At 37.2% G+C, this 15,318-nt stretch overlaps 1 long non-coding RNA gene across 1 annotated transcript; it reads left to right on the top strand.

Annotated features, from left to right (window-relative positions):
• Nucleotides 1–2,153: 2,153 nt before the first annotated feature.
• Nucleotides 2,154–5,349, top strand: LOC110912481. The gene is made up of 2 exons (XR_002577943.2): nt 2,154–2,253; nt 4,722–5,349. It is a non-coding gene; the product is annotated as an uncharacterized LOC110912481 (long non-coding RNA).
• The last annotated feature ends 9,969 nt before the right edge of the window (nt 5,350–15,318 follow it).

The raw sequence follows: 15,318 nt of genomic DNA on the forward strand, positions 1-15,318 counted from the left end.
CGTAGGGGAATATACAGCGATCAGTTGGATGACATTGCATGCAAGTTAGATACATTCAACGTCTTCCAACAACAAAGGGCCGAACAACGAAAGAGCAAAGAAGCTAGAGATGCCGCTAGAGATGCCCTGAAACAAAGACGGGATGATTTGAAATTTCTATCCGAGCGCATTGATCACCTTGAGGGTGACGAGTTGCAACTAGTCTTGAAGATGAGAGAAGAGATAAAAAAACAAATATAAACGTTAGGAATTTTTTTATGTAATTTTCTTTATATAAAAATATTAAAAAAATTAAATTTATTGTTTTAAAAAATATTCAAATAGCCCAGTGGGTCAGCCCAGCGAAGCCCCCCAAACCCTCGCCTCACCATACCGTGTTGAATGTGGGTCAGCCCATATCTGCCCCCCAAAAGCACGTGTCAACTCATGCCCCAACCCAAACCCCACCATACCCCACGCTCTAATAAATTGGATTTTATGCAATGTCTATTTTGATTGGATTGGTGTTGTTCCTTGACTTCTATTTTATAGTTGTACTCATCATTTTTAGCATCTTGCTAGTCTTTTATATATTGCCTTTATCATACTTCACGTACGCGACAATACTGACCATCGGATCAACTTATCACGCACGGATAAGTAATCACGCAAGTATCAATTATCACGCATGGGCATCAAATTAACGTGCGTGATTTGTACATGTTTGCGTAATAATACACAAAAATTGCTCCCATGCGTGATTAGGTTTTCAATTATAACGTGCGTGATTTTCAAATGCACTTGCGTAATTTGGTCGTGTACGTTATGTAGGTTAAGCCGTAATGTCCATTATACTTTCTCTCTCTCTCTCTCTATCTATATATATATATATATATTGCATTAAAAGAAAATACATTTTTACATAACTTATATTATACATTTAATCATACAGTGAGTGACGCGTTAGTTAAATTTAAAAAAAAAAAAATTGAACCAAGACATGCTGAAAGATTATCAAAACCCGGCCCACCCCACCATTAAAAATAACGTCTGTTGAACTTAACCTACTTTGACGCATTACTCAATCCACCTGACCTACCTACCGCTTAAATGATCTGAACACCAAATTCGGAAAAGTAATACAAGAAACGTCAAACATGGAGATTGTGAAGTGGTTTCGACCAATTTATTTATAGATACGTTGATGTGGTTTTTGATATACTTGTGTATTTTTAACATGCAATCTTATGGATCATTTACTAAAAAAAACCTAGATTGTTATGTTCACGAATCACGATATAGTTTTTATAATCATATTTAGCTCACATGTCCATTTTCGAGTGTACACAAGTGCACTACGTCACACATTTTTACACACACATATACATATGTGTATATGTGTATACGTATATATGTATCTCTCTCAGTATATGTTACATAACAAATAAATAAATTAAATATTGGTTTGTAATTATCAAAATAACACTTGTCCTTAATGCCTTTGGAAAAAAATGGAGAGTTAGTGTTGAATTTTTTAAAGCTATAAGATTCCAAGTTTTAAATACATGTGACGCTTTGCTTCAAGTGGCTGACAATAACTCCAAAACAAAAGTTGAATCTAAATTGACAGCATCAAATGAACTTGCATGTTTTGAGTTTCTTGGAGTAGATATAATCATTTAATATTTTATATATATTATCATTAACTAATTTGGTTTGCAACCATTTACAATCGAAGTGCCCTTTGTCCGTTTGGGTCGGGGTGTTTGTGTTTATTTGACTTTTTGCCTGTTTGGGTCGGATGTGTGTTTTAATGAAGTTTATTTTTTCAAAAAAAATTTACAATCGAAGTAAATATTTTATATATATTATCATAATCAGGGGCGGACTTATGAACAACCATCGGGTTCCCAGGAACCCATTCGGTTTTTAATTTTTAATGCAAATATATATAACAAACTGAAAAGGAACCCATAAGTAAAATATATAGTGAACCCATAAACAAAAAGATTTGGTAGTCCACTGGTTAATCCGTGTTCTTCTTCCCTTGGCACCCGGGTTCGAATCCCGTATTAGTAATTTTTTGTTCGGTTTTTTTTTCTAATTTCTATTTTTATTTTTTTCTTTAATGGACAACCCATTTAGGGTTACATCAAAACAAAGCGCAGAACAACAGCAGACTCAGGTATCCAACAAATGAACAAGCGCCTCCACCCTCACCTCAGACCTCACCCTCCTCCTCCGGCCGACCTCCTCCAGCCGTCCTCCTCACAGGTGTGTTAACTTTTAATTTGTTTTGAATTTTTGATGTTTTATTGTACTTTGGGAGTCAAATTTCATATAGTTTGATCAAATATTGACATCAAAATATAGGCCAAATCTAAAATCAACAATTGTTATCAACATATTTCATCACATAATTTCATCCAATATAAAACATTTATCCCAAATTAAGACAACATTTACACATACTGAAATAGAGGACTAGTTCTTTTGATATAATGACATGCTGAAAGACATACTTTTTAAACATTCAGAGAAAGACTTTGTGTATAAATACCACTAAAAACCATTACAATATCAAAAATAAAATAACCTGAAAACCACCATGTCTAAAGAGTGGTTTAAGAGGGTATATGTCTGTACCAAGCCTTTTATGCTGATGATTCTCTTACAAACTTCGTTTGCTGTAAACGGCTTAGTTGTCAAGTCTGCCCTAAACAATTTGTTTTGATGTTTTAAATTGTTATAATCAACTTGAATTGTTTCAAATTTTGTTGATGTTTTTATTAGTGATGTTAAATTGTAACACACTGAAACTTGAATTTGGTATTTAGGCGACGTTTCCGTAGAGAGTGTAATGCAACATTTTCAAAAGATGAAAACTCGAATTGTCGAACCGATCCGAAATTTTTTATGTCCAGTCATATGAAATTGGAGTATCTACAAAAGTGAACCCAGTGGAAAAAATTCCTGAATCCGCCACTGATCATAATATTGATAAATCTGATGAAATAAATGATATATTATTTTTCACTTACCTAACACTATCCAGTTGAGTAAAGTGTTGCCGTTCTTAATAGGTCTGAGGCTTCAAGTACCGTAGTAAATAATTTTGTATAAAATTATGAGTAGATTAGATGGTAGTTAAAAATTATGTATTATAAGTTTCTTTTAAACATACAAGAAATCATATATGATAAATTATTGATAAAACAGTTGTTTCACTTAAAACTAGGTTATGGGCAATGCCAAGATACATTACATAATTTGTTTCTTGATTTCTTATCAACTATACATGGTGACGAGTATGATGTTGATATGTAAATGACTTGGGAGTAAAAAAAAGTTCACAAACATTTAGAGATTTTTCCCGAGGGCAAGTGTTGCATATAGATTTTTATTAGCTATTTTTATGATTGACAACTTAATTAGTGTAAGTTTTTTTAAGGTTGAAGTTACTAAAATCTTTTTATCAAACTTAATAGTTTAGGGGTGTTAGTTGTTAAGTTTAAGGATTAAATACAAATAAGTCTTAATAAATAAATTTGGCTTATCGTGAGAAGTGAAGAAGAGATTTTTTTTTTTTTTAATTTCTTTTACCATCTTAAGTATGATGTTTAATGGCAAAATGTAAAAAAATGTGATTTTACACTAGTAGAGTAATTATATAACTTTTGTAGAGTAATAGAGTAATTATAAAATTACTCTTCAAAAATTACATAATTACTAATTACTCTACAAAAATTACATAATTACTCTAATAGTGTAAAACCATGATTTTTTATTTATTTTTAGATTCTTAGACTAAAATGCGTGCTTAATAAGATGAGACAAAAGTTTCAAAAAAAAGTTCCCTCCTTCTGACATTAAAATACGTGTTTAATAAGATGAGACAAAAATTTCAAAAAAGAAGAAGTTCCCTCCTTCACTTCTCACGTTAAACCAATTTATATGTTAAAACTAATTTGTACCAGAACTTAACTCTACTTATTAAATGCTCAATCTGATTTCAGGATTGGAATATTTCAGTAACCGAGTTTTATCATTGTTCATAAAAGTAACCTACATTTTTTTTGGATATTGGATTTAAAAACCCTAACTTTCACCAATTGACAGCTAACAATCCAAACTTTCGATTTGTACCACAACACTCCTAACTTTCAGTTTATTTTCCTCTGGCACTTAACCCAGTTAATTTGGAAGTGCCACAGGAAAATAAGTTAAAAGTTGAAAGTGTTGTGGTACAAATCAAAAATTGAGAGTGCTCTCAAAAAGTTGGAGTTATTTAAATTCAATATACCTATTTTATAGCATGCAAAAATCCCTCAAATTTGTTGGGAATTTTGTAAATTTTTATGACTTGAATGGAAGAGATGAAACTTGGTTACTAATTAAAATTATTTTTTTTCAAGTTTAAACTAAAATGTGAGATGTATGTGATGAAAAAAATTCTTAAAGTAATATAAGTCTATAATTGTTGAATTTAAGTTAACTTAAAGAAAATTAGCACGTAATAGTAATAATAGTAATCAATATTCGTATACGTTCCATTCTAGTAACTTATTTAAGAAAACCCTATTTATAATTTTTTTATATATCAGATTGGAAACTTAGAAAATTTTTGTACACAACACTAACTTTAATGCATTGTTTTGAGGGCGCTTTGACCGGCTAAACTGGAAATATCGGCTTTGCTACATCAACTCCTCATACTAATCAACATTGTCAGTTTTGTACAGAAGAGCTCATGGATTTGATTTTTGTTACTCGAGTGGGAAGTTCAAACAAGGTCCACCTATGGTGATATTGCTCTCATCTAAAGAGACTTAACTATGGAGTTCTCCTCTCATTCACAGTCAGTGCCATTAAACCGTGTTGATTATATTTGAAGTGCGACATTTCGTGTTCCAAAATCTCACGTGTGGACATGATGTATGATCTTGCGTGTGTCACATAAGTTTGGTTATGAGCACAAGTGAAGCTGTCGGTTTTGAGCGAACCAGACAAAACCAAAGCAAAACTAGTGTTGATGCTTGCTTCCTCCATTTTTCAGCCGATCAGTTTTTGAGATTGAATCGATCGGTTGAGTCGAGGAACCGGCCAAGATTTTGTTCACATTGTTATATCATTGTTTTGATCTCTATAAACCATTTACCAAGACATTGTAAACCACAAGACTTTTTCCATTACTAGGCTACATAGAGTCAAAAAGGAGGGTGACTCTTAGAGCAATTAATAGAACACCACCTCTCATTGAAAGCTCATGGGTCAAAATGGCTTATGAGTCACTGAAAGATCCTAAATTTCTTATTAGTATTACTAACATAGTTTTATCTCCTCAATAATAACAATTATATATATTTTGAATACTATATTGTCAGACCAGCAGGTCTGTGCTCCTTGCTTGTACCGTGGGATATGAGTCATATGGACCACAGAAACAGTTCACTTGATTACAAGATCCAAGAAAACCAACATCCACCCACATGGATCCACCCATAGTCCCATGCATATCTAAGCCAATCACCTAATTCAACAACTAAATTATCAAAATATATAAGGCTCATGCTATGCCCACGCAGAAAATTATTTTCACACCCCTAAGCGCCGTGCTATGGCCATAGCAGGGCGCTTAGGTTGACAAAAGGTGATTTGATGGTTTGACTGACATAAGTTGCAGAGACATAAAGGTGATACGAGGTTGCAGGTGTCTCGTGAACCCTAAGCGCCGCGCTATGGCCAAAGCGCGGCGCTTCGACCCCAAATTTTCACTTTAAAACCTGCTCAGACACAACATTCAGCATTCGGTGATTTTGTTGTTTGTCGATTTTCTTTGCTCTATTAGTGACATGTCTTGAAAAAACGATTTCGTGGTTAAGCAACTATCTTTTCGGTCAATATTCTAACGAGTCAGTTGTTCCTGATTCTTACGAGGGGACCGCTATTTCTGACTCGTATGAGAAACCGGTCTCGTCCAACTTGAGGGAGGCAGAGGTTGTATCTGGCATTCGTTATCGTGATAACACGGTGAAGCTGGATTTGAATACCCCTGTGGAGGACCCTTACGCACAACAAGGTTATTCGAATTTCGGTTACAGTGGCGAGTACATCTTTGTACAGCAGGAGTGTTATCCAAACGACAGTTACGGTTGTCAACAGAGCTTACAAGGTTATTCGAATTTCGGTTACGGTGGCGAGCAAAGCTTTATACATCAGGAGTGTTATCCAAACCACAGTTACGGTTGTGAACAGAGCTTTGAACATCAAGTCTATTCGAACCTCGGTGACAATGGTGAGCCGGAGGATGTGTCTGTTGACGAGGAAGGCTGTTACCCGGTTACATTTTCGTTTGATACAACGCAGACCTTTTCGTCACGTAAAGAGTTGGTGCGTTGGGTACAAGACACGGCAAAAGACAATGGTTACCTCATTGTGATTAAGAGGTCGAATAAAAGAGGAGAGAATTACAACATTTGGTTTCAATGTACTTTTGGTGGGGAGCATAAGAGTATAGCTACACAGAGGAAAACGGGTAGCAAGAAAATAGGCTGCCTGTTCGAGATGATCGGGTTTTCGGAATCATTCGGAAGTGTTTGGAGGATCGAGGTGACGAAGGCGAAGCATAACCACACTCCTATTGAAAACTTAGAGGGTCACGCGTATGCGAGAAGGCTTTCTTCGAAGGATAAAAAACTGGTTAAGGAGCTGGCAGACCAAGATATTCCCAACCAAAGTATCTGGCGAACGCTGACAAAAAACAATCCGGCTAGAAAGCTTATTCCGAAAGATATACACAACGCTGTTCAGAAGATCAACGCCGAAAAAAATGTCGGTAAGTCTTCGATGCAAAAACTTGAAAACATTCTTCTCGAAAAAGATTACACTTATTACATGCGCACGAATGAGATATCGAACGAAGTTGAAGATGTCTTCTTTGTTCACAAAAAATCATTCACTATGTGGTGTGCCTTCCCGCATGTGCTAATGATTGACGCCACCTACAAAACGAACATGTACAACCTGCCATTTGTTCAGGTCGTAGGCATGACGTCGACAAACAAATCGTTTACGGCTGCTTGTGCGGTAATTTCCGCTGAGAAGTCAGAGAACTACCTATGGGTGTTGCAGAGGATCAAGTCTATGCTGGTAGGATGTATGGAACCGCGCGTGATTTTAACAGACAGAGATTTTGCGCTAATGAACGCGTGTGAACAAGTTTTTCCAAAAGCGCATAAGTATCTTTGTCGGTTCCATATTCAACAAAATATTAATAAGAACAGCAAGAAGAAATTCTCTGACAAGGAGTGGAAAGAATTCGTACGTACATTTTGGACATTGTGCGAGTCTACGACCGAGGAAATACACAGGTATAACTTGGAAAACCTTGAAGCACAGCTGAAAGAAGATGACCGTGAACGTGGGTATTTCTTACATAATTATGTTTAAATTTTATATAATAACAAAAACTGATTATTTACGTTTTTTAATTTTAGAGGTTTTTGATTATTTGAAGAAATCCTGGTTGGATCCGTACCGTGAAAAGTTTGTATCTTGCTGGATTAACAAAACTATCAACTTTCACCAAACTACGACCAACAGGGTTGAGGGCATGCATGCAACACTAAAAAGTCACTTTCCAAGTCATCGCAACACACTGGATAAACTTGTACTGTATGTTGATCATGTTGTTGATAGACAATACGCCGAGATTAGAAGTAGCTTTGAAACAAGCCTCCGAAAAGTGATGACGCACCACAAGAATCAGCCCATGCTTGCATATATTCTCTGAAAGGTTTCAATATATGCGATTGAGCTTTTGAGTATGGAACTAAAACGTAAGGAAGACGGGTTGAGAGCCTACGGTGCAAGCTATGGTTGCCAACTTTTTACCAGCTGTGGTTTGCCATGTGCCTGTCGTTTGGAAAAGTTGGAAAATAACGGTAATTAATATCTTTGACCTTTCTCGTTATGATTTTGCCACCTAATTTGTTTTCATCCACAGGTCAGCAACTCCGGATCACACACATAGACGTGTTCTGGAAGAAGCTTGACTTCAAGCCTGCAAGGAATAACATAGAGGATATCGATGTAGACGCGGAATTTGAAAAATTGAAACAACAGATCGATCCAACACCCCCTCAAGTGAAAAGGAGCTTCTTTGAAAAGTTTCAGCAAATCCTCAATCCAGGGAACAATAACAAAAAACCTCCTGCTGTTCTGAAGAAAACTCGTGGTCGCCCAACATTGAAAACGCAGGAAGAAATAAAGGTTGAAACCGCTAGAAAAAGCTCATACATTCCGTCAGAAGAAACTTGGGTCGAGGCCTCAGACGATCTTCCCCGTCACAGCTCGTACATATCACCCGAAGATTCTGGAAGACAAAAGAATACCAAACCGCTCAACCTACACCCTGATTTCCCGATGATCAAGCTCGGTCCTAAGACAGATATAGCGATCCGCAACTACGCATCTCAGATTCCCAAAGTGATCCATCCATACATCGTTAGAATAAAGGACGTGAAACCAGATGGTCATTGTGGGTTTCGATCGGTGGCTGTTGGGTTAGGAGTGAAACAAAATTCATATTTGATGATCCGGAAACAACTTATAATGGAGTTACGTATGAACGAATCGCTTTGGAGGCAGGTTTTCGATCCGGAAAACATAGGACATTATGATGCACTGGTTAGACGGATCGATTTCAAGGGGGTGGGACGAGCAGATATCGAAAATTACATGACGATGCCTGAGACGGGGTTTCTTATTGCCCAACGATACGGTGTGATTGTTCATACCTTCGACATTCGTGGGAGCGATACAATTTTCCCTCTGCTGGGCGGGCCAAACGAAGCTGAGCAACCTAACCTGGTGGTTGCGGCTATGTTCGTCGACCATGGGCATTTCATACATGTAGAGCTTGGAGGTTGTTATCCAATGCCTCCCCCAAACCTACTCTAGACAGCGAACAGAACAGAGCACGCAGCAGCCTGGCATACATTATACAGGGATCAGATCAACGCGTACGAAATGCTTACGTATCGTCCCCCTGACCTTAATGTAACCCCATATGTTCACGATGTATGTTAAATGTGTTTAATAATAATCACGTTTGTGTTTGTTCAATATATGCGTTACATCACGTTAAAAACCGAATGTCACCGACACGACCCAATCAGATTCAATACGCACTTGTACGACCCAAAATGACAATATACATCATAATACTACAAATAATGAAAAAAAAACGTCATGTTCATGTACGGTAGGCGGCTGATACACATAACACTACTCATAGGAGTACTTGTGCTTTCAAACCAAAATGATACGATATAATGGAATAGGACATCACACGTAACCGATTTGATCCGGAACTTGCAGTATAGTCCATATATATTAAAAAATGATGTATAATGGAAAAAGCGTAAAATTTAGACTATTATCGACGCGTTTGTGAATTAAAAACAATTTTAAAAAAATAAAAAATGGCCCTAAGCGCCGCGCTTTGACCTAAGCGAGGCGCTTTGGACCTCAAAGCGCCGCACTATGGCCATAGCGGGGCGCTTAGGTCCATCGTTTAAGCTGAAGCGGGGCAGCTTCTCCCCCATTTCAACCACAAACACAAAAACACACACAAAGGTGCGATTACACACACTTGAGCCGGAGATCTTCGTTTACAAGCCTTCAACCGCTAAAAAGGTAAGATCGAACACCCTTAATCGTTTTGGTTAAATGTACATGTTGAAATTTGTTTTGATTGGGGCGGGTTTGTACAGATCCGGCTGGGTTCTGTTCTTCAAAATGAAGAACCAAAGCGCCGCGCCGAGGCCAAAGCGGGGCGCTTTGGTTCATGTTTATTTATTTATTATTTGTTTAATATCATTTGTTTATTATTTAAATTGTTTAATAATATTATTTGTTTATTATTTTATATTTAATATTATTTGTTTATTATCTTTTATTTAAATTGTTTAATAATATTATTTGTTTATTATTTTATATTTAATAATATTTGTTTATTATCTTTTATTTAAATTGTTTAATAATATTATTTGTTTATTATTTTATATTTAATATTATTTGTTTATTATCTTTTATTTAAATTGTTTAATAATATTATTTGTTTATTATTTTATATTTAATAATATTTGTTTATTATCTTTTATTTAAATTGTTTAATAATATTATTTGTTTATTATTTTATATTTAATATTATTTGTTTATTATATTTTATTTAAATTGTTTAATAATATTATTTATTTATTTAAATTGTTTAATAATATTATTTGTTTATTATCTTTTATTTAAATTGTTTAATAATATTATTTATTTATTATCTTTTAAACGTGCAGGGATGGATTTCGATAACAAGATTGAGCATATGGAGGCTGAGGGAGAGGTGGGAGAGGAGGGAGAGGAGGACCCGGATTTTCTAGTCCACGAGGTTACATTGCGTCTCACCGGGCAGCAGTTTGTGATGAGTGTGCGGGAGTTTGCTGTCCATACAGGTTTGTACACAGAGCCCGAGCTTGATACTGATTTATATACGCAGGGGGTTTGGCAGATGGACAGGCAGACGCTTATTAGTTTCTGGAGGGCCATTTCCAGGGTTCCCTTTGGGAAATCCTGGCAAAAGGCCACCACTATTAGAGACCCCTTGTACCGATACCTGCACCATATTATCGGGTCATCTATCGTGCCGCAGGGTACCAGCAGGGAGAAGGTCAACCTCAGTGACCTTTTCTTTCTATACTACCTACTTCGCGGCCAGACCTGCGATCTAGCAGGCTGTCTGGCAGATTACTTTTCCACAGCATACCACCGGCAGCTCCGCGGGAAGCTGCACGGTGGCTCATACATCACCGCCATTGTACGCTCGCTAGGGCTCGTGCCCGAGAGTGATCCGGAGCTGTCCGCGCCGATCCCGTCGACTAGGTTGGGCCGCGCGTCAGTATCTAGCATGCAGATCACCCGTACCTTTAATGTTGGTCTGAGGTTCAAGGGTCGTGACGGGCTGATTTGGCAGCCGGAGGTGTTGCCGGAGGTCATCCCGGTTGTTATTGAGGTGAGGCCTGGAGTGTTTGCCCCTCCTCATGTTCAGAAGGCCGCTCGGCAGGCTCAGCTACAGGCTCTGGGCCTCGATCAGCCTCAGGACGAGCCTCAGGCTCAGCCTCAGCCTCAGCCTGTATTCGAGGATCCGGCTCAGGAGGAGCAGGTCGAGGAGATCCCGGTACCACCAGTTCAGCCAGCTCTTGAGCCGCCACAGTACCCGCAGCACGTTTACGCTGACCTGCCTCCGGCAGCGCGTGAGGTGGCTCGGGACTTCGATCGGCGCCTCAGACGTCAGGGCGCACGCATTGACTGGATCGTCGAGACGCTCGTTGATTTACGAGAGCTCGCTGGTTTGCCTCCACTTCCCCTCCCACCGTCCCCACCGCACGAGGATTAGTACTTTAGTTTGTTGTTTAGTGTTTTGTTATGTATTATGTACTCAGTTGTACCTTTTTGTTTTGTATTGTATGTACAATCTGATATACGTATATATATATATATATATATATATATATATTGTAGTTAATCTTCTATTTACATCACGTTAGTTTTGGATTGTTTACGTTTAATTCTTATGGCTTTCTGTACATTTTATTTAACGTGTTCGTTTAATTTAACAAAATAAACAACGTTAAGAACTTATATTATATACGTTCTATAAAAATAATGACGTAATTATAAAACAACTATGAATTATATGTAATAAAACTCAAATAAAAATTTTTCCTCCAAAAATCCCTACCAAACTAATCTAACCAAAAATCCCTACCAAACTAACCCACATCAACCCACATCCCACCTGTTACAAAAAAAAAAAAAAAAAAACATCCAAAGCGCCGCGCTATGGCCAAAGCGGGGCGCTTTGGCCATAGCGCGACGCTTTGGATGTGCAAAAAGACAAATGGCGTGTGCAAAAAGACAAATGGCGTGTGCGAATATATAATCTCATGTAACATCAAAAAGTCCATCACCCACAAAATAATAATAATAATAATAATAATAATAATAATAATAATAAAATAAATAAAAATTGAAAGAGATATTTACATCTGGTGGATTCAAAACATCATCTTGACTACTCAGTCAACAAGTAGGCAAAACCAAGATAGTAAATATTAAAAAAGACTTCACTAGTTCAATACCCAAATCAAGAAAACATAATAACTACGCATATATATGGGTCAGGATCATGTGTTTATCATCAAATAAATGTGTACTTTTGATTTAGAAAACAAAAAAATATATATGAAACCTTGAGGGGTACCCTTGCAATGGTGGCATTGAAACATGCAATGTGATATACTTTGTTATCAACAGTGAGTTCACCCACAAAGTATACAGTCTTCTGACATACCACACACAGTTACACTTCTGTATTGTCCCTTTCTCTATGTTGCAATTATTTAAGAGAAATTATATACCATGTCTAATGTCAGAAGTTACTACCCATATAGCTACAGTTACTTGACATTTTGGTTGATTATCTCTATTGGGGGACGCCTCCACAATCATCGCTGCGGGTGGGCCGGATAGCGTGTCGGGTAATACACGTTTTTCCACACACTTGACATTTTGGTTGAGTATCCACTTTATTTTGCGTATACCACTTTATTCCATCTAATGTCTATGATAATGTTCGTATACCGCTTTTCTCCATCAAACGTATGCTTAAATTCATCTTCGACGCAATCGACTTGTAGTCTGTGCCACCTATCACTCACGTATCATCAATTAAACTGCTTTAATGCATTCATAAATGCAGGGCCGTCCCCAAGTATCCTCGAAACGTTTTGGGCCCGGGCCGAGTATAAAAAGGGTCCCTATAACATAAACTCAACAATTGGCCTCATATGTAGCTATTTTTTTTCACACCCTCGGCCCTCACTAATCATATATTTATTTGGGATTAAATTTGTATTGAGTTTTAATTGTTGGGCTTTTTTATTTAAGGGTTTTTAGGGTAAATTACACATAAGGTACAACTCTTTAATGCATAAGAGTATAAGGAACAAGTTTTTAGTGCATAAACTTTTAATATTATAATATAAAAATAAATTATATATAATATTAACACACATAGTCACACACAAATTCTCACACACCTGCAATTTCTCTCTTTCTCCGTCCCACCATCACCGCATGACCGCCACCACACCTCCACCATCCCAGAACCACGGCACACCATCGCACCACCCCCTGCACTTCTCCTCACTGTAACTCCACCTTAAACCCTCACACACACATAACAACTGCAGGCAAAATCATGTTATCAAGAAACATAAATAGGTAACTTAATTATAACATCTTGGTTCTCAGAAATAAATTATCGTCTACTTAATATCAACTCGACATAAAAGCTTACCAACGCAGAGTTCACGAATCCACCAGACCTCTTATCAGGAGACCCAAACTCCACATCATTCTCCAACATCTTCTTATAAGGAGTCTTAATATCATTCGGCCACGTCATCGTATACACAATACTCCAAGTCGGCACCACATTCCTCAACAATTCCAAATCCTGCATCTTATTCCCACTACTCACCTCACTCTCCACCCACCCTGTTCTTGGTTCAACTTAAACATAATATGCACACCATCCATGTTGGCTCATGTAATCCTTTCTTGAAGAAGAGATGATACAAAGCCAAAACTAGTTCTACAACAGATGATCCCAATAACAGTGTTTGAACCTTATTTCCCTCCAATGGCAGTGGCACTCATCAACTGATGATCTCTAAAGTCTGATTGTTTTATAAAGACTGTTATACAAAGCTCCGTTGGATGCAAAGACTGTTGAAGACCAATCAACTGCTGAAGTCAAAGGCCTTATCAACATTAATGGAAAACACTGCTCAGTCTCATCAGTGGTTGAGCATCATCAGCGGATAGCCTCATCAGAGTTTACTTAATCATTGTATTAATGTAATAGTGTTTGTATTTCATCAGTGTTTAGAGGTTGTTAAGATTGTTAGATGTCACTGTCTAGGTGATGTCAGCAAAGATGCCACAGTGTTTAGGTTTGTACTATAAATAGACAGTGCATGTACTGTTCTATTAGCTCTTTCGCACACACTTGCATCTTGTATGAACTAACATTGTGAGCTCAGGCTAAGGGGGAGATAGTGTTCATGCATGCATAGTCAAAACATTGTGTATTCAATCTTTTGATTATAAAAGCTTGTATGATGAAAACTGTTCTTTCCTTGATTGTGTTATAAAGTTTTACTTCATTCCGCTGCAATTGTTCATTTGTTTATCTTCTTCATATTACACTTCTTATAAAACAACACAATTAAGTAAACTCAGATCCTAACAATTGGTATCAGAGCATAGGTCAGTCAAATTCGATTTAACCATCAATTTGACATAAAAGATCTGCTCAATTTCATTGATACTGTGTTGTTCATATTTGTTGAAAAACAGTGTAAAAGTGTAATCACGTTCAAAGTTGATTATTCAAAAACTTTTGTAAAACAACCAAGATGTCTTCACAATCACAGGACCCTCACAACACCGGCACACTCTACAAGCCACCTATGCTTGTCAGATCTGAATACAATATCTGGCTACGTAGGATAGGCCATGTGTTAGCACAATAAAACACCGGCTGCTGGAAGTCTGTCATCTTTGGACCTCATGTTCCAGTGGTGCCAAGTGCAGAAGATCCCAAGGTCGAAGTACCTAAAAGTCTTAAAAATTACTCTGCGCATGATTTTCAAAAGATTGAGTTAGATGTTAAGGCATTCAGTATAGTGGCCACAACACTACCCAATGACATATATGTTGGCTTGTTACACTGTAATAGTGCTAAAGAGCTATGTAATGCACTCAAAGAGTAATTTGGTGGGAAAGAAGAGGTTATTGAAAACAACAGAGATGTCTTAAACCAACAATATGAAACACTCTGTCATGTTAAGGGAGAGTCATTAACCCAACAGTTTGAAATGTTTAGCTGTCTGATTAGTGAGCTAAAACTGGTTAATGTTGAATATGCTAAATCCACTTTAAATAGTAGGTTTCTTGGATCATTATCATAAAAGTGGGACACTATAGCCTTTGTGACTAGAATTTTTTGGGGTTCAAAGAGTTAAGTTTGACCCAACTTCATGGTAGGCTTCTTACATATGAAAAAGAGCTGAACCAGAAAAAAATTGCAGGAATCTGGAAAAGTGGACGATAATTACTCTTTTGGTAACACAACACTTTTGGGTCAAGAAGAGTCATCTGGTGGTAGTAAGGACCAAAGTTATGATCATTATATTGACATAGCTGCAGGTGGAGCCT

This window comes from Helianthus annuus, chromosome 2, assembly GCF_002127325.2.
Source record: "Helianthus annuus cultivar XRQ/B chromosome 2, HanXRQr2.0-SUNRISE, whole genome shotgun sequence".
Taxonomy (NCBI): Eukaryota; Viridiplantae; Streptophyta; class Magnoliopsida; order Asterales; family Asteraceae; genus Helianthus; species Helianthus annuus.